This window comes from Lissotriton helveticus, chromosome 1_1 (assembly GCF_964261635.1).
Source record: "Lissotriton helveticus chromosome 1_1, aLisHel1.1, whole genome shotgun sequence".
Lineage (NCBI taxonomy): Eukaryota > Metazoa > Chordata > Amphibia > Caudata > Salamandridae > Lissotriton > Lissotriton helveticus.
The window spans coordinates 1,847,551,159-1,847,573,781 of NC_136057.1; positions in this window are offsets into that span (position 1 = coordinate 1,847,551,159).

Here is a 22,623-nt window from a genome sequence, read left to right on the forward strand (position 1 = left end):
CAAACAAATGTTCAGACTCCTGCAAAGCCAAGTGACACTATATCCTTCAACCAGAGGTCTAGAGTACCTATCACTAATAGCTAAAAGCCTACTATAAAGTATCAGACCAAAATTAACAATAGCTTCTGATAATTACTTAAAAGGTAACAAAAATTACCATTTTGATTTAATAATAAATAATACATATTTGTTTAACATATTTATAAAAAATTTAAAAACATTTTGTTGACAAATATGCAATATTTATAATAACATCAAACTTGCCAATGACATTTAACTCGACATTTCCCACCCAAATAAAATAAATTATAAACACCTACAATTTATGTAGCAGAAGAAGACGTAATCCAGCCACGTATAATCCATACAATCCCTTACAATCCAGTACAAATCCAATTTTCGAAACCCTAAAAAAAAACGAAAATAATTAAAATGTGTAAAAAAAGCTCCAGGAAATCCCGATAAAACAAGTGTGGACACTTTTTAATTTAAAGTGATATACACACACCTTGTAAAAAAATCTAACGCATATTCTTCTCCCAATCCAATGCGACACCCTTCAAAAACCCCGAAAAATAGTAAAATATTACAAAATTCGCTCCAGGAAACGCGGACTAAACCAAGTGTGTTGAATTCATTTAAAATATGAACATACACACACTTAGGGGTCCATTAGGATGGCGGGCGGACAACGGAGATCAGGACCGCCCGCCATAAGGGCGGGGGTCCCGTTGTGGGTATTAGGATGTGCCCGCCACAGTGGCGGGCACATCCTACATGTTTTGCATTGTGGCGGGCGGTGCTCTCTGCACCGCCCGCCACAATGCAAAACATATGCTGACGCATTTGAAGATGCAAAGCGGCAGGCACCGCGCGGTGCCTGCCGCTTTGCATATGTACATGTGCCCCCCCGACAGTGGTGGCAACCTGGGGGCCCTGCAGGGGGCCCCCGCAGCTATCTCCGCCTGCCTTCCCGTGGCGGCATTGCTGCCGCGGAAAGGCCCGTACTTCGTGCCATGGTAATATGGCTGGCGGTGTCCATTGGACACCGCCACCATATTAATCTATTACCGCCGCGGTCGCAAGGCGACCGCGGCGGTAAAGCGGCGGACCGTCTTTCTGTCCGCCGCTGTCCCCTCCGCCATCCTAATCTGGCGGAGGGGAAAACGTGAGTGCTTGTCGGGCGGATTGCCTCTGCCAGGGTGGCAGAGGTGATGAAATAATATGGTGGCGGTGTCCTATGGACACCGCCAGCCATATTACGATGGCTTAAATTAGGGGCCTTTCCGCGGCGGCAATGCCGCCACGGAAAGGCTGGCGGTGATTGCTGCGGGGGCCCCCTGTTGGCCCCCAGAGTGACGGCCAAAGGGGGGTGGCACACGGGGGGTACCTGTGGTACCCCCCTGCATTTACATAATTGCAGCGGCAGGCACCGCGCGGTGCCTGCCGCTTCGATTATGCAAATGCGTGCATTTGTTTTTAACATTGTGGCGGGCGGTGCAGTGAGCACCGCCCGCCACAATGTTAACTTGAGGAATCCTAATCCTAATGCCAATGTCGGGACCCCCGCCCTTCAGGCGGGCGGTCCCGATCTCCGTTAGGGTGGCGGGCGGACAAAGTCCGCCCGCCATCCTAATTGACCCCTTAATGTTAATTTATATTTATTATAAATAATATTTCCTTTATTTAAGTGAATGTAGATTGTTATTGCATTTATAAATTAATAATATAAATAAATAATAAATATTATTTATTTTTATTATTAATATAATTTAAATATGTCAATAGGAAATAAATACAATTACAACTATAACATTGAGTTACTATTTGCAGAATTCTTTTTTTTTTTATTTGTAAAAAATTGTATAATTAGTTAACAATTGTAAATTAATTTTAATAATTAATATAAAATATTAATTATTATTATTAATTATTCTAACCATGTATGTAAATAATAAAAATTTAATCAGAAACATTATATCCAACTAAGTCATTGTTTTACTATTTGAAACAGTATTAGGAATAATGTTTTTTGCCAAAATAATTGTATACATATAACAATAATTATTGTTTATTTATTGTTTATTAAGAACATTGTATTTAATATCTATCAAAGTATTTTACAGTGTTTTTTGTATTAAATCTTTAAAACATATATTTACTTTCTTATTAGTTTATAATAATTTATATATCAAACATGTATATTTAATAATATTAATATATAATATATTAACATTATTAAATAAATATTTAACAGGCTGTTAAAAAATGTGATTATAATTTTTGATAAATATTACTAATTGTTACCCAAATATAATTATGAAAACTTTTCATATTTGTTGTATAAATACAGTGAAAAATATATTTTTTGAAAATGTACATTTATAAATCAAAATAAATGTAATTCAATACATCCTATTTTCCTAACTACTTATATTAAATGTTAATTTTTTCGAATATTATACTGTACATGTTATAAATACAAGTTGACAATAAACATTTTAAAAACATCCATGTGTACTTATTTTTCTAAGATTATGACACAGTTATGTTAAAATTTCTGGGAGGGTGCTGGACACTGACCAATTATAATTTACTATTCCAACTCCAGTCAAGCAAATATCAGGGAAGGTGCTGGACACTGACCAATTATAATTTACTATTCCAACTCCAGTCAGGCAAATATCAGGGAAGGTGCTGGACACTGACCAATTATAATTTACTATTCCAACTCCAGTCAAGCAAATATCAGGGAAGGTGCTGGACTCTGACCAATTATAATTTACTATTCCAACTCCAGTCAGGCAAATATCAGGGAAGGTGCTGGACACTGACCAATTATAATTTACTATTCCAACTCCAATCAAGCAAATATCAGGGAAGGTGCTGGACACTGACCAATTATAATTTACTATTCCAACTCCAGTCAGACATATATCAGGGAAGGTGCTGGACACTGACCAATTATAATTTACTATTCCAACTCCAGTCAGGCAAATATCAGGGAAGGTGCTGGACACTGACCAATTATAATTTACTATTCCAACTCCAGTCAACCAAATATCAGGGAAGGTGCTGGACACTGACCAATTATAATTTACTATTCCAACTCCAGTCAAGCAAATATCAGGGAAGGTGCTGGACACTGACCAATTATAATTTACTATTCCAACTCCAGTCAGGCAAATATCAGGGAAGGTGCTGGACACTGACCAAATATAATTTACTATTCCAACTCCAGTCAGGCAAATATCAGGGAAGGTGCTGGACACTGACCAATTATAATTTACTATTCCAACTCCAGTCAGACATATATCAGGGAAGGTGCTGGACACTGACCAATTTTAATTTACTATTCCAACTCCAGTCAGGCAAATATCAGGGAAGGTGATGGACACTGACCAATTATAATTTACTATTCCAACTCCAGTCAAGCAAATATCAGGGAAGGTGCTGGACTCTGACCAATTATAATTTACTATTCCAACTCCAGTCAGGCAAATATCAGGGAAGGTGCTGGACACTGACCAATTATAATTTACTATTCCAACTCCAGTCAAGCAAATATCAGGGAAGGTGCTGGACACTGACCAATTATAATTTACTATTCCAACTCCAGCCAGGCAAATATCAGGGAAGGTGCTGGACACTGACCAATTATAATTTACTATTCTAACTCCAGTCAAGCAAATATCAGGGAAGGTGCTGGACACTGACCAATTATAATTTACTATTCCAACTGCAGTCAGGCAAATATCAGGGAAGGTGCTGGACACTGACCAATTATAATTTACTATTCCTACTCCAGTCAGGCAAATATCAGGAAAGGTGCTGGACACTGACCAATTATAATTTACTATTCCAACTCCAGGCAGACATATATCAGGGAAGGTGCTGGACACTGACCAATTATAATTTACTATCCCAACTTCAGTCAGGAAAATATCAGGGAAGGTGCTGGACACTGACCAATTATAATTTACTATTCCAACTCCAGTCAAGCAAATATCAGGGAAGGTGCTGGACACTGACCAATTATAATTTACTATTCCAACTCCAGTCAGGCAAATATCAGGGAAGGTGCTGGACACTGACCAATTATAATTTACTATTCCAACTCCAGTCAGGCAAAGATCAGGGAAGGTGCTGGACACTGACCAATTATAATTTACTATTCCAACTCCAGTCAAGCAAATATCAGGGAAGGTGCTGGACACTGACCAATTATAATTTACTATTCCAACTCCAGTCAGGCAAATATCAGGGAAGGTGCTGGACACTGACCAATTATAATTTAGTATTCCAACTCCAGTCAAGCATATATCAGGGAAGGTGCTGAACACTGACCAATTATAATTTACAATTCCAACTCCAGTCAGGCATATATCAAGGTAGGTGGTGGACACTGATCCAATATAAATGTTACCACATATTAATTTTTCTTACCATTTTTTTTTACATTTATTTATATATTTATATATACATTTTATATTAAAATTAAAAAATGTAATGTTTATGTTTTAAATAAAATCTAAATTTTTTATAAAAATTCTAAATTAGTTTAAATCATTTTAAAATGTTAAAAAACGTAATTAATTAAGAAATTAATATTTTACATTTTATTTATTATGATACATTTTTTTTTGTTGTAATATTTTTTTTACATTTTTTATTAAAAATTAATATATTTATAATTTTTTTTAATTATTTCTATATTTTTCTATATTTGAAAAACAAATATAATTTTTTTCCGTATATTTATATATTTATTAATTTACGAATTTTAAATTAATTTTTACATTTTGTAATATTTTTAATTTAATATACATTTTGTAAATTTTTTATCATTTTTTTATTTTTTTATTTTTAAAAAAAATTTAAATTTTTTTTTTATTTATTTTTAATGATTTTTATACATTTTTTAATTTTTTTATTTTTAAAAATCATTTCCCATTAATTTTTTATATTTTATTTCTAAATTTGTGTTGTTTTTATAAATTTATTTCCTAAATTAAAATACCTTTCCACGTTTTGTACTTAGCAACATCCCCTTCTGAAAAAAGGTTTGTACCGTGGATCCAGCATTGTGGCAGAAATGTAATGGTTGGATGACACAATGCTTCTTTGTCCCCTTGTATTTTCAGATAAGCGAAGGGTTAAGCTCTCCACCAACTCAAATGCTTCTTTTTTTCCTCCACACCTGCGTACATTTCTGACACCCCCTTCAGATGTTCCTGTAGCATGTGCAACAATGGGATAGCTTGGCCCATAGTACAGTCCTCCTTGCTGACTTCACGTGTGAAGAGCTCAAAAGGAAGTAGCATCTCTGTCAGGCATTTAACTAGGCCCCATCAGTCCATCTCAATGATCATGCCTTTTATTTACAGTAGCATCCCCTCTTTGCATGACATATTCATTGATTGGTCTGTACTGCTCAAACAGACGTTCAAGCATGTAATAAGTTGAGTTCCAATGTGATGGCACCTCCTGGATATATGCTTTAACTGGCACTCTGTGCTCACATTTAATGATCCTCAGCTGCTTTCTAGCTTTCAAAGAATGGCTGAAATGTGTGCAGATTCTTCTGTATGTGGGCAGTAAGTTGCTGACTCTGTCTTCTTTTTTTCAGAAAGTTCTGAACAATGATGATAATGCAGTGCCCCAAGCACAGGACCCTGAAATATCCACCATCGTACATGGCCTCACTATATTACTGCCATTGGCAACAAAACCAATGGTAAGCCCTCTTGGGCGCAGCCATTCAAAGACCTTGCTGTCAAAGTCTTCCAAATGTTTGCAGCAGTATGAGATGTCTCCATGGCAAACATGGCTACAATTGCATGTTTCCCAGTGGCATTAAAAATCTCAGCAATGTCAACAATACCTGCTGCAGATATCTTTGCTCTAAACCTCACAAAAGAGATCCAGTGTGCAGTAATGCATATGTAATTAGTGGCTTAGCATCTGGTCCACATGGCTGTTGTCTGGTGAATAGTGTGAACAGCACTCTGCTGCAAAGCTTGTCCAAGCAATTCCAGCACATCGTGATGTAGTGCTGGAACAGCAACTCTGGCGAAATAGGACCGATTGAGAACCTTTCATTTTGGGAAGATGGCTGTCACAAATTCAAGAAAACCCACAACTTCCAAAAATGAAAAAGGGAGGAGGTCCAGCACTAGCATTTTAGCCAGCTTTGCATTGTATAAACATGCCGTTGGGTGGTTGGGTTTGTACTGCCCCTCCGACCTAAGCATGCTGAGAATGGAAGGCTGGATTTTTTTTCTTTTCTGGTGGCACTGATTCAGGTGACTTCTTGACGCCAGATGTTGTAAGGCTCAATACATGTTTTCTCATTGCGGTACTCTATTGCCTTGGACCCCTTGGTGTCTCACCCTCAGCCTGACTCTTACTCTTGTGCCACTGCGATGTTGCTGATGAGGATGTGGGTGGTACCACTGCACTGCTGGGGACAGGGCTACTTTGTGTACCAGAGAAAATGTCACCTTCTTGTTCCCCTTCCACTGTGATCACATCTTCTACTTCTTCATCCCCACCAGCAACAATGGGTGCAGTTTTTTGGCCGCTAAGGTGCGCCTCCCACTGGATCAAGTGTGTTTTTTCAGATGGGTTGTTTGGCCTCTGGTACCATAATTTGTACCAAGCTTACCCCGGCTAACACCTGGTCCACAAATAGAGCTTATAGCAATGTTCACCTCCTTCATGCTAACTGAAAAGAAGTCCCAAACTGGGAGGTCAACTTTCTGGTGCTGCTGCTGGTCCCCCTTACAATCCCGGGTGAACTGGTAGGTGGGTATGAAGTTTGACTCTCTGCAGTACTAACTTCTACTGAGTTGGTACTTGTAGTGGATGTACGTGGCTGCTGGCAAAATTTGGAAGCTGGAAGTGATGTTGGTGGTATGATCCAGCGCCAAGAAACCGCTTGGTAATCGTGCGCTTAACAAATATTTTAACTTCAACTTCAACTTCAACTTCATCTGTGTTGGTGGTATACGTGCCACATCCCTCATAGCAATTTGGTATAGGGTAATGTCAGTCTCCACTGGGTCGGGACTAATGTTCATGATGATGACTAGCTCGTCATCATCTTACTCTTCTATATCTACCTCTATAACTCTAAGGCTTTCTGGAATCTTCCTTTTCCCTAGCCTTGTATCATGGCATGTCTCACTCTAGGACTGAGGTGGTGGTATCCAAGTGGTGTCTAGATCATCAGAAGGGGGGTTTGCAGAAGAAATTGATAGACAAAGCCTCTTTTTCCTTGCTGGGGATCTGGAAGACAATGGATCTTCTGAAAGATTGGCTTGCCCTGCTTCTTCTGCAGGAAACTCTATCTCCTGAACTGCCCCTACTTCAGGAGGAACAACTACTATTGGGGGAAGTTGCGACTGTTGTTGCCAACTTATCTCAATTCCCTGAATTGATTGGGTACTACTTTGCGATAACGATAAGTCAATTTCAACATCACTACTCGTCGTCGTTGTCGTGATTAAACTGTCTGCCTCTGCGACAGACATGGGCTTGGGCCTAGGTTGGTGGGATGGATCCATTGATGCGGGGGGCTGCTACCAGCTTGACCACCGGACACCGCTGCTGCGGGTGCAATTTTTTGTTTCCCAAAAAAGATCTTGGGCGGCACACCAGCCTTGGCAAGTGGCAGTTCCTTCTTCTCACTGGCAACTTTCTTGGTACAGGAGGACCTGGTACCTTTCTTTGGGGCCATCTTCTTCAGATGTCAGCAGCACGCAGTGGCACAAGTTGAAGAAATGTCTGTGGTCAGACGTCATGTGACGTTGTGCGCAGCAGGACTTCTGTCTGGCAGTACAATGGGTGATGATGCCTCCTCCTCTTTCGTGCACCTAAAAGCAAAGAAGCAAGAAGAACATCAGTGAAGCATGGTATTCATTGTTGTGTTTCAATTACTACTAGTACAAACAAACAAATGTAATACATAACTTTGCGTGTGGTCACACTTATTAATATTCTTACATTTATGACCTCAGTTATTAAAAAACATAGTACAGTGTAGACATTTGTGAGACTTTGACAAAAACAAGGGCTTTCATGGTTGGTGTACTAGTGTACAGTACACTGAGTTAGGATAGAAAAGAAGAAGAAGACCAACAACAAAAATACAAATGTAAGGGACCCTGTTTGGCATTGTACATCACGTGGGATTCAGCGTGCTGCAGCTGACAACGGATATAAGCAATAAGCCGAAAGTAACAAAAGAAAGAAGACATGCAGACCTATGGCAAAAGCAAGCACACCAACTACCACCACCACAAAATGGCCACTAGCCACATGGTCACTCACAAGCAAAAACAACAAGCAGGAGACCTGGAAAACAATGAACTCAAGCAGGCCCATTAAGGACACAGACTTTACAAAATGGCCTCTGGCCACACGGCAGGGCTCAGCCAAGGCAAATGCTGGCCCACTATTACAAACAAACACACTCACACACTGGCCAGACAAAGGAGGCATGCTAAACAATACCATTGTAATACAACAATACCAAAAACAAAACTCCACAGGGCTAAAAAAGGTTTGCAAGTTACACAACAACCACACACATCCAACAAAGGCATTTATTTATCACACATGAATAAAGTGAACCCCCCCCAAAAAAATGTTTGCATTTCATTCCAATGCCTCCCATGCCCTAAATGATGTTTAAATTCAACAGATGCCACAGAAACAGTTGTTTCATGCACCCATGAGTAGCTGTGGGCCTATTGTTTGGAAAACCCATTGGCAGACTAGGCCACATAGTGTATCAATTCTAATCAATAATATTGCAAATTTATTGCAAATTGTAGTGAACTGTGCTACATTTTTTGACAGATAAAAGAAGAAAAAATTGCGAGCAAAAAAACAACCAGCAAGAAGGCATGGCCACCACAAAGAAGGCTTGCAGGCCTAATGCAGAAGCACACTAGCTGCCCCTTCACAAAATGGCCGCTAGCCACATGGCCAGGCCACAACAAGGAAGGGAAGACATGCAATGCAGGCCTATAGCAAAGGCACACTAGCTGCCTTAACAAAATGACCGCCAGCCACATGGCCAGGCACGTCCCAACAACAAGAGAGTGAAGACAAACAATGCAGTCCTATGGCAAAAGCACACTGATTGCCTTCACAAAATGGCCACCAGTCACATGGCCAGGTAGGCCACAACAACAAGAAAGGGAAGACCGACAATGCAGGCCTATGGCAAAAGCACACTGGCAGCCTTAACAAAATGGCCGCCAGCCACATGGCCAGGCAGGCCACAACAACAAGAAAGTGAAGACAGACAATGCAGTCCTATGCCAAAAGCACACAGTTTGCCTTCACAAAATGGCCACCAGCCACACAGTCAGGCAGGCCATAACAACAAGAAAGAGAAGACGGACCATGCAGGCCTATGGCAAAAGCACACTGGCTGCTTTCACAAAATGGCCGCCAGCCACATTGCCAGGCAGGCCACAACAAGAAGCAATAAGCCAAGAGGAACAAAGGAAAGAAGACATGCAGGTCTATGGCAAAATCACTAGCACCACCACAAAATGGCCACCAGCCACATGGTCACTCACAACAACAACAAGCAGGAGGCCTTGAAAACAATGAACTCAATCAGGCCTATATGGACATAGACTTTACAAAATGGCCCCTGGCCACATGGGGAGGCTCAGCCAAGGCAAATGCTGGCCCACTATTACAAACACACTCACACACTGGCCAGACATAGGAGACATGCTAAACACAACAGCTTTAACGCAACAATGCCAAAAACGAAAATCCAAAGGGCTAAAAAAGGTTTGCAAGTTACAACAACACACATCAAACAAAGGCATTTATTTAACGCACATAAAAAAAGTGAAATACCAAAAAAAAAACATTTTGCATTTCAATCCAATGCCATCAATGCCTAAATGTTGTTTAAATAGACACCACAGAAACAGTAGTTTCGTGCACCTATGAGAAGCTCTGGGCCTACTGGCTGAATGCCCTGTTGGCTGACTACTGGGCTAGTAAATTAAATAAATATTGGAAATTGATTTCAAAAGTTGGAGAAAATGTAGGGAACTTTGAAACTTGTTTCCTTTATAAACGAAAACTGGAAGAAAAATTACAAAGAAACAACACGGCCCCTACAGAAACTACAGGCCACCCACCACAATACATTTAAAAATAACTATGAAAAGTACAAAAAAAGTAGGTGCAGTGCCCCAATCAAACAAACAACACCAATTTTCCAACTTACTTGTGAAATCTCAAATCCAAAAGTCCTCAAATCCAATGATATATGATGCAGCAGACACAAAGAGTGATCATTCCAGCTCCAAATATAAATGAAAAGTAAACAGGAGATGGACTAAGCACTAGGAAGCGCCTGCTAAACAGGAACAGGAAGTTGGAGACTCTGGGACACTTCCTTCCTCTTAGAAAAAAGTCAAACAGAAAAAGGACTCCTTGCACAAAAAAGAACAGACAAATGCCAATCTGAGGAGTTTATTTTAATCCAAATCATCATTTCGAGGTTTTGATGCTGCTCAAGAGAGATTAGTCTCCAGATGGCAAATTCTGCATGTTCGGGATCGCGATCTTCACAAAACTTCCGCCGGTAGTGCAAAGGCGCACCCGAATGACGTGTTCGCGATCTCACACTCTTGCTGGACCATGCGGCCGGCTACCAAATGTCATGGCGCCAGCAAACGGATGGGAAATCTCATCGGCGATCGCAAGCATCCCAGTAAGTTGAGAGCGCGAAAAGGCATTTTGAGCTTGTGAACTAAAAAAAACATGCTCCGTTATCTATTGTGTATTTTGATGTGACATTGACAAATTGAGGTTTTAATGATTAATGGGAATCATGCATATATCTTTTTGACCAAACCTAATAAACCAAAAATAATTCGCTGTTTGGCGTTGGTGGACCCCTCTCTCTTTTTTAGAGACTTACCTTTATTCCTGCACCATTGAACTCACAGATATGTTTGATTACACATATTATGATGGTTTCTAGCTATGTGGGCACAGATACAATTACGTATCAGACATACAGTGTATGTTGTACTACACTCTTGTATGTCATTAGACATTTATCTGCTCCTGGGATGACACAACACACACATATTGATTCTCACGGAGAGGCCATACACATTAATTTGCTCATATGACCAATACGTTGTTCCATCCTCAATCTTCGTTTGATTGATGTTCTGTCCACTGCTATATTTGAGAGTTGTGGCACTGTTTTTTAGTTACCATTCAGTTAACAGATATATGAACTTCTGAAGATATAAACCAAGCATATAAGACTTTTGTGTTTTGATATTTAATTTAGCAAAGTAACATTTGGTGATGTTTTCAAAAGAAAAATCCATGTGATGGGATCTTTGTTTATTGTGATTATGTGAAAAAATTCCTGATGATTTGGTCCATTCTTGCTGTTCCAGCAGCAGAAGCTGTGGTGTGTCTAGCATCTGCCTCTTCGTCCTGGCCATCCTCTGGATTGTCTTGCTCCTCAAGGTCTTCATCCACTGGGCTGTTTGTACGTACCCAAATATTGTACAGAATGCAACATGCCATTATGATCTTGCAAACAAGTTTAGGACTGTACAGGAGTATGCCCCCTGATATGTCAAGGCACTGGAATCTTGATTTAAGGACTCTAAAAGTCCGTTCAGCAATGGCCCCTGGGCGTCCCAGTGCAATATTGTAGTCTCTCTGGGCCTGATGGGCGTCATCAGCCATGGCGGGAGTGCATATCCTTAATCACCTGAAACAGATGATGGAGAGATGTGTTCATTGGTATTTGTGCCTGCTGTGTTTGCAGAGTGGCTTTTTTGGTGTGTGGGCATTGTGCAACTTTGTACTTTCTGGTTTGTCATGTGAAACGTCAGCCAATTAACCTGCATCATTGAAATTAACTTGCTTATATATTGGACTGCCTACACATCACCATTTTGTCATTGTCTGGGTCCAGTGTACTACCTCCATGTTGGGACTGTCAGGATGTATGGGTCAATAAAAAAAACGTAAGAGTTTCTTTACAGGCCGTTGCACAAACTGTACAACTCTGGTGTACATATTTTATTAGGTGCACCATTGGCACGTGACTGATAAAGCATCTACCTTGACTTTTGGAAGGCTACTATGTAGGAAGATCAACCAGATACCTCATTGGGAGTGATTGTGCAGAGGGTAGCTGAGAGTGAATATCCTTGTCTGCTAAATGTTGAACTCATTGTTGGCTCTTTACATCCAGCTTGCCCCCAAGGTGGGTCAGTGTTTAAGTGACAGCGGCACTGATCCCTGGTGCACTTGACTTACTGGGACATGTGAAGACAACGTACATATGCATTAATGTCCTTGAGCATGGTTTGAGTTTGACTCTGTATGTATGCATGTTGGGGTAATACCTATCAATATTGTCATGTGTGTGTCTGTTCCCAATCAATACACATTATGATTTCATATTTTGTGCTTTTGATTGCTACACCTCACCAGAGGAGTGATATGGGTGCACAACATGTAGTGAGATCGTGACTTTGTTTGTTTGTATTCACTTCCTATGCATGCTCCATTCTGCAACAACAGACTATTTGTGTGCAGTTGGTGCTCCCTTCATGCAGCACTACTTGCAGGATGCAGGAACACCCGCTGCATGGTGCATGGCTCACTATGTTTTTGCATGCCAGCTAATTGTGCACCATCAAGTGTGAGGGCAGGGTGACCTGTCATCTTGTTGTACATATAGCACATGTGTTTATTTCAAGCTGTATGTTGCACAGCATAAGCATATGTTCTGTGTCATGTGCTGCACTGATTATTAAATTTTTTGTCTGATGAGTTCTGCAAAATATATGTTCCAAAGGTGCCAAAGTGGTTTGTGTGAGATTTTTTAGGCCACTCCCTTGTTGTGCTGTCTAACATATGTCTTGATTATTTTGCATTGGGTGCATGCCTATATTGTTTGGCCCTGTTCCAAGGTATGTCGTAATAATTTTTTTTAAATTATCTCCAGACCGAAAATGTCATTGTAAATTTCGCAAAGTGTGGGAAGCGGCATATTTTTCACGGGAATTCCCACCTTGCATCTAATTTTTGTTAAGTCCTGCTACCAGAAGTGGCGATCCTAAAAATGCACGTTTAAGCAGGAAAACGGCCTCTAACTGCGGTTAGCGGCAACTTGTAAATAAGCCTGTAAAAAGAAGCTGCCCTAACGAAAAAAAATTGACGCTATGGCAGCATTAGCTCCTTGTACATATGCCCCTGTGTGTGCAACAAATGCCTAACACTCCCCTTCGATAAGCCTGCTCGACCACACTCTCACAAAGAGAGCCTGAGGGATTTTTAAACAAAGCTTTGCAAACTAATAAGGATTGTCTGGACAAATTGCATAGTGCACCGCTTAGGTGCGTGTGAGAAGTTGGCCTGGTATATGATGTCACTATTCTAGTGAGCACCTTGCACCAGTCCAAACAACCCTTATGGTGATGGTTGTAAAGTCAATCTTATAGACCAGCTATCCTAGTGGTAGCATGGACAAAGCAGTCTTAGGCTAAACTCAAGAGGGCATGTGAAGCCAGCTGTTTTACCATATGAAATCCCTTTAATACCAAGTGAAAGGACACAACACAGGTTATATATGTAAAATATATATGTATTTATTACTAAATTAATCCTCTGAACTCTTTATGAGGTCAGAGGCACAAGCACATAACAAGATACTCAGTTGTCATACAATAAGTTGCACAAAATACAGTAATGCCCTAGGGGCACTTCAAACTATATACTAAAATAGTGGTATAAGAACCACGTCACGAACAAAGGATAGGCCTAGGGCCTGGAGAATCGCTGGGGCTACGCTGTACTACCAAAGGATAGGGAGCAGGAGGCCCACGGGATGCGTGTGCAGTGTCTTTACACACACGCGAGTTACCATAGAGTTAGAAAGAAATGGAAACTAGTTCTTTTAGGTCACTTCCGGATGGACAAGGAGAAAGCTACTTGAAAGTTAGACACTAGGATAGTCAATACCCACAGGAGTACCGAAATACTCTTGTTACCTCACCCACAGGAAGCGGGTGCATAGGTGTCAAAGTGTGTGGGGTTTCGTCGCTGAATCCTATGGAGCCGTGAAGAAAGATGCTGCAGGCGACCAGAAGGGAAGTGTCCGGTTGGATCCTAGGGCTGATCGAGGATGAAGAGTACCAGAAAGCAGAGGGGACAGAGTCTGGGTCACTAGCCAGTGACCAGGAAGGAACCAGGAAGGAACCAGGCGATGTCGCGAAGCAATCAGGTGATGCAGTGAAGCTTGTCTCTGCAGCCACGTGGACCAGGAGGTGTCTATGACAACCAGGAGCTGGATACCGACTGTCCCACAAAGGCTCTCGCTGTCGGCTGTGTCGGCTTCCGTATTGGAGTCAACAAGCCTTGGCAAAGGCAACCCACGCAGGAATCGAGGATGGCTTTTGGATCAGACCAGTAAGGTCTGATGGGCTTCGCCTTTTCAGGGAAGCAATGGCCCTTCAGGAGCAACCAGACCAGCATTGTAGATTCAAAGGATCGCTGTCACAGAGGCCACTAGCCAACGGGCAAGTGACCGGACAGACGCGTCGAGCAGGAAAATGCAGAAGGGCCCCACGCAGAACTCGTGGAGTGTGGAGGGCTGATCTTCGGTGCAGTTGGTGCTTGGGGATGGGGCTTCTCAATCCCCAATGCACAACTTCGAGGATACCTCAGAAGTTGCAGGGAAAGCCATTTGCTGGCTTTGCAAGATGTCCGGTCCCACTTCTCTCGTCGCCTCCACGGGTCTCAGCTCTGCTGTGACAGTGGATCGGGCTGTTGGAAGTCTGGAAGTCTGGGTCTTGTCAGGCTTTGTGCTCGGGTTCCGTCGGGAGTGTCGACAAAGCAAACTGTTGATCGCTTGATGGTGCCTGCTTGCACAGGGTGGTCACACCTTGACCACAAGGGAGATTCTCTAGTCTTCTATCTTTAAGTAGAACTTCGAAGGTCCTGAGTTTTGTTTCAAATTTCAATTCAGAATAAATCTAAAGTCTCTTGACTCAGCTCCTACCTATATACTAATCTGAGGGGCTGGATTACCTGCTAGGTCCCTCCTATGGGGTGGGGCAGGGAAGGGGGTGGTTACACCCCTTTCCCTTTGTCCAGTTTCGCGCCAGAGTTGGGGCTGGAGTGTCTCAGCATCGGTTTGAACTGGACTATGCATGGGACACCTTGTGTGCCCTAGGCAGTGTCTCATTTCATTCAGCCCTCCCTGTCCCAATACACTATGGCCTGTCTGGGGTGGTGCTAGCACTTCCCAAGACAGGAAATCTATTGTCCAAGCCTCCCTCGCTGGAAGGACTCCCAGCAGCAGGAGGTCAGACTTGTGTCTGTGGCAGCAGCTTCCATTTTGTGATGCTGAGGCTCTGGTTAACTTTAACCGGGATTAGTAGGAACAACATGTCTTCTCCCTCTAGAAGAGTGGAATGCTACTCCCGTCACCAGAACATGCAAAGGGGTAGTATTCCAAAGCGTATGACACCTTACACGACATGTTTTGATACAGCCAAACCAAAGTTAGCATTTAACCACGAGGTTCATAATGCACTTAAGAGTATATGGTATGGCTATATCCTAGAACAGCTATAAGGACATGGTTCCGAAAGCTGCAGACAGGCTCATCTCATGCTAGAGCCTCATCTCACATAAAACCAAGCACTCTGCCTTCAGGATTGTTAAGGCCTGCCACAGGAGTGACTTATAGGTGCATATGTGTCTATATATATTGGTAGGTATAGGAATACTATACCTAAGCAAGGGGTGATTACACGACCTTGCCCCAGCTGAGGGATAAGCCAGTTGTGTCAGTTTGGATGGCCAGCCAGGGGTGGCATAAGATATGCTGCAGCCCCTGGTAGGCCTTGGGTGCACCTATGCCCTGGGTACCTATGGTACACTGTACAGGGACTCATAAGAGTGACCCAACATCCAATTAGGTATGTACCTAAAGTACATGGAGTCCATTTTACAGAGAGAGCAGATAGCCTGGGGCCCTGATTAGCAGGATCCCAGGCCAACTAAGTCGAAAACCAGCTAAACACAAGGCAAAAAATCTGGGCTAACCATAGTCAGGTATCCACCTTCCTACAGTGCGCTACATAAAGAGTCAGCTTCCTACAGTCAGGCTACCACTACCTTTATTCGATGCTGTGCCTTGAGGGAAGCCTGCAGCTTCTTTAACCCGATACCCTAGTGGCCCCATTGCCAAGCTTTTGCACCCCCTTCCTCACCAGCACCATTCAAACAGCAAAATATTATCTGTGGCTCTTGCTTTCAGCACCAGGGACAGCAGGACAACTCTGCAACCAGGCAATACGAGCCAGGTAAAATTCACCTCACTGTCGGACCCTGGTCCTGGGACCTGCATCACCTTACCATCCAGAAGTTTCCACTGAACTAAACCTGCAAATGGCTGAGTGTCACTAGTGTAATTTCCCATTGACCACAAAGTGATCATTTTGCAAAAGTGAAATGTGCTGATTTATTTTTCCTTTGAAAATCCATAGCTCCGAATATACTCAGCTGATTGTCTTCGTTTTGGTGTCAAAAATTATATAAAATCTGTTTTATTTTATAAATTCCTCTAGTACAGCCAGACTGCTCTGTGCCATACTACCAGGACTGGGCTAGGGATATATTGCTGTGAATCCAAAGAACCTATTTGGGGTAATGTGAGATAATTATATTGTGAAATCTAGCCAGCCTCAATGCATAATAATCCACTTTCCTACACCCGCTCATGTCCATTTTGAACTTGAGGGCACATTTTGCACTAGGAAATAGATCTAAATGCAACAAGAGCACAAACAGCAGAGAGGACAAAAAAAGCACAAATAGCAGTACCAGCAGCCTCTCACACTCACGAAATGTGCTCTTGCAGCAGGATTTTTTCACTAACTTAGTTCTGGCTTTTAGTGCTATTTTCTTAGCACAAAATGCACCCTCGCATCCATAAGGGACTCGAGGATGAATTTTGAGCTAAGAAAATAGCGCTACATGTAAAACAACATGAACAGTGATGCGATCAGCCTCTTTTGCTCTCTAAATTTCGGGGGTTTGCCCTCAAATTACTGTTAACCACGCGAGCAGGTTTAATCGCGTAGTTATCAATAATGTTGCATCAAAGAGTAACATGGTATTAGCAAAAATTATTCCAACTACCCCAGCATAATTCAAATTTTACCCAGGCTTAAAAACAAACTGTCCAGTACATAGAATGAACATAGGTCACAAGAGGGCAGATGGTCCTTCCTGCTTGGAATCAAATGTTATAGAGTTGCTAGTAAAAAATGTTGCGGGCTAAATACAGTGCTTCATACTTTAGTTCTATCAAGTCAACACTTGGACTACAGCTGAGTAAAGTTGTCAAGGCCCCCACAAAGACATCTGATTTCCTGGCTGGCTAATTCATAGTTTATTTCTCATTCAAAAACATCTGTATGGAACACCCTTAAACTATTAAACCCCATTAAATAGCCATACGACATAGCAAGCACAATAAGATAATGGACGGAGAGCTGAAACTTTTCAACCACTCAACCCCAGTCAAAATATATGGGTTTAATAATTCGTTCTTTTGCTCACTATGCCACTCCAGTTTGTACCCAGCCATATGCAAGTCAGTCTTGGCCCTGCCCCTCATGGAAACAGTCCAGCCTGAAATGCCAGATCATGTCCTCCCTGGACCGGAAACAAGCATCCTGAGACCTGTTTCAGGCTATCAATCCTCTCAACTGCCAACTTTTTGTCCAATACCACACATCTGCCCAACTGATATGAGGCCCTTTGGTGCGTACTATGCAGGTCAGAGGAATTTTCCAAACAAAGTTCTGAGGATGAATCCCAAATCCAAAAGAACCTGTAAACCTTTTTTACCTGGAAATGACTGGGAGAAGTATGATGAAAGAGTGAACGAAGTAGTTGACTGAGTAGACCATAACATGGCAAAGCACTGTTATGAAATAATAATATTGTTACTCTAAATGCACTAATGTTACATTTTTAGCGCTATTGGTGCCCCAGCCTTTTATTCCAGGGATGAGAATAATCCTGGACAGTTTAGCCAGTGAGATGCAAGTAAATCTTAGAACTAAAATCATAAATCACACCGATAAAGAAAAATACAAAGAAGTGGTGTAAACGTTGAGGAGTAAGAGGTGGGACTCGAAGAACTTCCTAAGGTACCACCCTACTGTTGAAGTGGAAGTCCATTGATTTTCTCTTCTGCCGCTTATTATTTAAGGTCAAATCACTATGTGTGATTTAAGAAATCCTTGCTACCTTCTACAGATGTCTTATGGCGCATGTGATAATCCAATGCTTTGAAGGCAGCCAAGTTATAAAATAAAGGGCCTCTTGTTTTAAGAGATTTTGTGTTCACAAACCATTGGTTCCCTAAATCAGAGGTTGGTGAAAAGCTTTTCTGAATCTTTAAATGGGTTTAGGAAATCATTATTAATCAGTCTTTGTAACAGGCATGTTAAAGGTGGCACTTCCAATTTATCAGTTCCTTGAGATATGTATTAATGTTCTGTGACCGAAATCCAGTGGCACAATATTAGTATTGTGTCATCACCTCAAAAGAGGTGGTAACCTATTCACAAACAGGTAGAAGTGATGAATGTTAACAAAAGCAAAAAAAAAACAAGTTTGTTAAGCTTTTCTTATTTTTTTTAAATGTACCCTAGTTTTCCATCTAGAAAACAGACTGCATTAAAAAAAGATTGTTTTATTTAAAAGCAATGATACACTTGGTGGTTTGCTGACCCTAGCAGGCCACCATACCAGTGTTTGTAGCCAATGTAGTGGTTCGCAATTTGTTACCTACCTCATACATATTAATAAGGGAGGTCGAATTGCGATCCACTATGACCCGACCCATTAGTGCATAGGTCGGATCGCAGAACACAAATGCATTTGGTAAAAGTCAGTGTAGAAATTGTAACCGCTTTTACCATATCCATTTTAATGCATTCCAAATAAGAAATCTAAAAGTACAAATGTTTTTTAGTCACAATTTATGATTTCTTATTTTAAATAATGGTCCTTGAGGCCCAAAGTTTAGACAGGAAAATTATCCTGATTCAGTCCCCAGAGACAAAGTATTAAATTGTCAAAATCAAAACATAGTACCCTAGGGATAATGTTTTGATGGCGCCTAGTGTCAATAACAGCAACAGGTGTCCATGGTGGGTTAATAATACCAGGCTGACGTAATATTTAATCATGCAAGCAAGCATAATGTTACATGAATACCAAATTAATGGGCTTCATGTGTTTCACATAATTTTAGATTTCTTCTACTTATTCTCTGTCATGTAATTATTTAACACAAATAATGATTCGAGCAGAAAATGTGAGGTGAGAACTATGAAACTGGGGCCCAGATTTACCCAAGCCTTTGCTTTGTCCTTGGGTGACGCAAGGACAACGCAAAGGCTTCAGTAATATTTACAAAGCCATGCAAGGCCTGATTTGCTTGATCTTGCATGGCTTTGTAAAGAAAAGTAACGCAGGGCAGCTGCTTGTGCTGTATTATGTTACCTTACAACCTGGGAGGCTTTCCAAGGGTGGAGCATGGGCGTTCTCATGCATCCGCGGATGGATTTTGGCACATACGCAAACACTTGCAAACCTGCGAATGCATCAAAATGGTGCGCCTACCAGGCACAAACACAATCATGCTCATAATGCAGTCACCCTAGCAACATGGTGCATGGGTACCTATGTTGGTGCTATGCTGCACAGAGTGCACCAGCGCTGTGAGGGAACAGAAGTGTGCTATATAACTCATTTCTGCTCCCTCTGGGGCATATTTACAAAGGCATTGCGCCACCGGAACATCACTTTTTCTGACAATCCGGTGGCACAATGTCCTGCTCCATATTTACAAAGCGGCATTCAGCCACTTTGAGTGGTTTAACACCACTTTGTAAATATTGTCCCCTTTCACGCAGGTATCTGCGTGAAAGGGGCATGCAGTGGGTGTTGCTGTGGGCGTTCCACCGCAATACCAATTGCTTTGTGATGCTGCTCCAGATTTACAAGATCTGTAAATCTGAGGCAGCGCCGAAAACGAATGCCACCGAATAGCAGGCGTTAGTGTGGCGCAATGAGGAGAAATACTTTACATTTCTCCTCGTTTTTGCTCTATGTATGCTGAATTCTGCAGCACACAAACAAAAGAGCAAATCACCTTTAAAAAAATGTTATGTGCAGGAAGGTGTCCCCTCCTAAACATAAACAATCATGCCTGCAACACAGATACCCTTGCACAATGGTACAAGGATGCCTGCAATGCAGGGAATCACCCCTATTTCTTAAAGTACTTTTGATCCTTTAAACATTTTATATAATTTGAGGGTAACTCATATTAGAAAATTGTAATAGTATGTGAGGCTAAAAGGCCAAATCTGTAAATCTTGATAGCGCATTCCAGATACCACGCATACCGGAAGCGATGTTCTACGTCCTTACCCATATTTTCCCTGCAGGTCGCATGCGCTGCACCCCTCTGTTAGCAGAAGGCTCAGAGTTTCTTACTCCTGTGAAGGTCTCATAAATCAGTGAACAACCGCATTTCTTACCCCCCCAGCCGCTCTTCCGCCCTCTCAACCGTTGTTCTCGCCAGAGCTTTCTGCCTCTGCTCTGGTCCCCATTAGCAACTGCTGTAGCCTTGACGACGCGTCAATGAATTCCACGAGTCTTTGTGACGTCACAATTATCCTCTCCTGCTGGGCTGGCAAACAAGCTACTACACTTTTCCTTCTTCTTAAATGTGTTATAGTGGCTGCTCTCAATAAGGAAATGATATTGGTCATGTCACGTTTGTGTGATCTAGAACATTTTATAAAGGTTTTTTTTCCTTGTTACTTGTTCTTCTAATCCTTTAAGTCATCTCAGTTTCGTAGGCAAGATCACCTCTGCCACTGCTGGACCAGGTCTTTCCTGCTGCTGCGAACACTGCCAGAAATTCTAGGTGGCCCTGGTTATAAATTGTTTCAGTTGCTCAGATTGCCGATTTGAGAAACCAACTTAAAAATAAGTGTTATGGCTGCCCCTTGTGTTGTCATTTGTTCCAGCTCCTTCCTAGATGGTTATTCGGATCGAAGTGGTCACTGTGGGCACCACTTCAGGCTTCTTGATCCCAGAGGCAGTTCTCCTGTCTGTCAGAAGGAGGGACATGTTTCCAGGGCTACTGGGCAACACCTTTCCAAACTAGTATAGACTCGGGCAGCAAATAGCACAGTTTTTTAAGTTGCTTTTTTTGCTAAACTTATCAAAAATAGACATTCAGCATTGAATAAGAGTTAACAAAAAGTGAAAAATACCTTTCGTTGAAATTTCAAGTACTTTACCAAGGGGGCACCCATGTCCGTTTTGACATACTCATGTGATAAAGTTCCAATTGCAACAAGACTTGGCAATTGATTTTTACAAAAATTCTATAATCTCTAATTGATTTCATGCTTTTAGTAAAAAAAAAAATCCAACATTAGCACAAATGAAAAATATGTTTCAGAACATTAAAAACTATTCTATTCTTCTTAGCTTCAACTGATTGCAGAAGACATGCATATATTTGTCCTCTGCTATGCTGTAGATAATATGTATTTGTCTTGGGTTTTTTTGTTTTAGTTTTTTTGTCTTCCATTTGTTTGTTGTTGCTCCTAGCACAAAGATGTTGTGGTGAATAATTCATATTATGATGGTTTTATTGGAATACCCTTCTTAGGCTAACAAAGAATGAGTAGCAAATTACTTCTTGTATCTGTTTGGATTTATTGTCCACGTCTTATTTTGTCAAAAAAGTTGCACTCATAATGCAAAGATAAAATTGTATATTGACTTATATCTAAATAAAACAAATGTTATAAAGAATGTCCATGAGGGACTGGGCAGCGCTCCGGTGCAAGTTTTGGGTCTACCTAGATTTATTGTAGAAGTCCCCCATGTGTGTACTTGGAGGGTTTGAACAACATTTCAGATTTGGTGGTGACTGCAAACCTGATTAGATATTACCCGAACTCAATCATTTACCACCACACATTTCTTCAGTGCAAACTTACCGGTCTCTTTTTCAATGTTTGGTAGGTCATTTGTTGATTTACACTTTAGATTTGTTTCTGGTTTATTTCCAGCCATTGCCACATTTTTGGATGTTATTTTAATGCCCACAAGTATTGGAATGCTTTACTTGTGTCTTGACTCATACCTTGATTTTATTATTTTATCTGGAGAAAAAACGCCTTGTTTTCCCTTTTGTATATTTTTTTACTGTACATACTTTTAAATAATATCTATGTTGAGCACTTCAGGAGAGAGCTGGCTAAGTATAAATAGAAGGCAATGACAAAATCTCAAAATGTATTAAGATTTATGAATTTATACTAGCATCTGATATTGAATTTGGAATGTATTGGCTTTGATGTCAACTTTGACATTCTTGTTCAAGATGTATGTATGTATGTATGTATGTATTTTAATGCTTGTTAAGCGCAGCTGTCACCCAGCGGGTATCCTGGCGCTGAGATCAGTTCCACCATC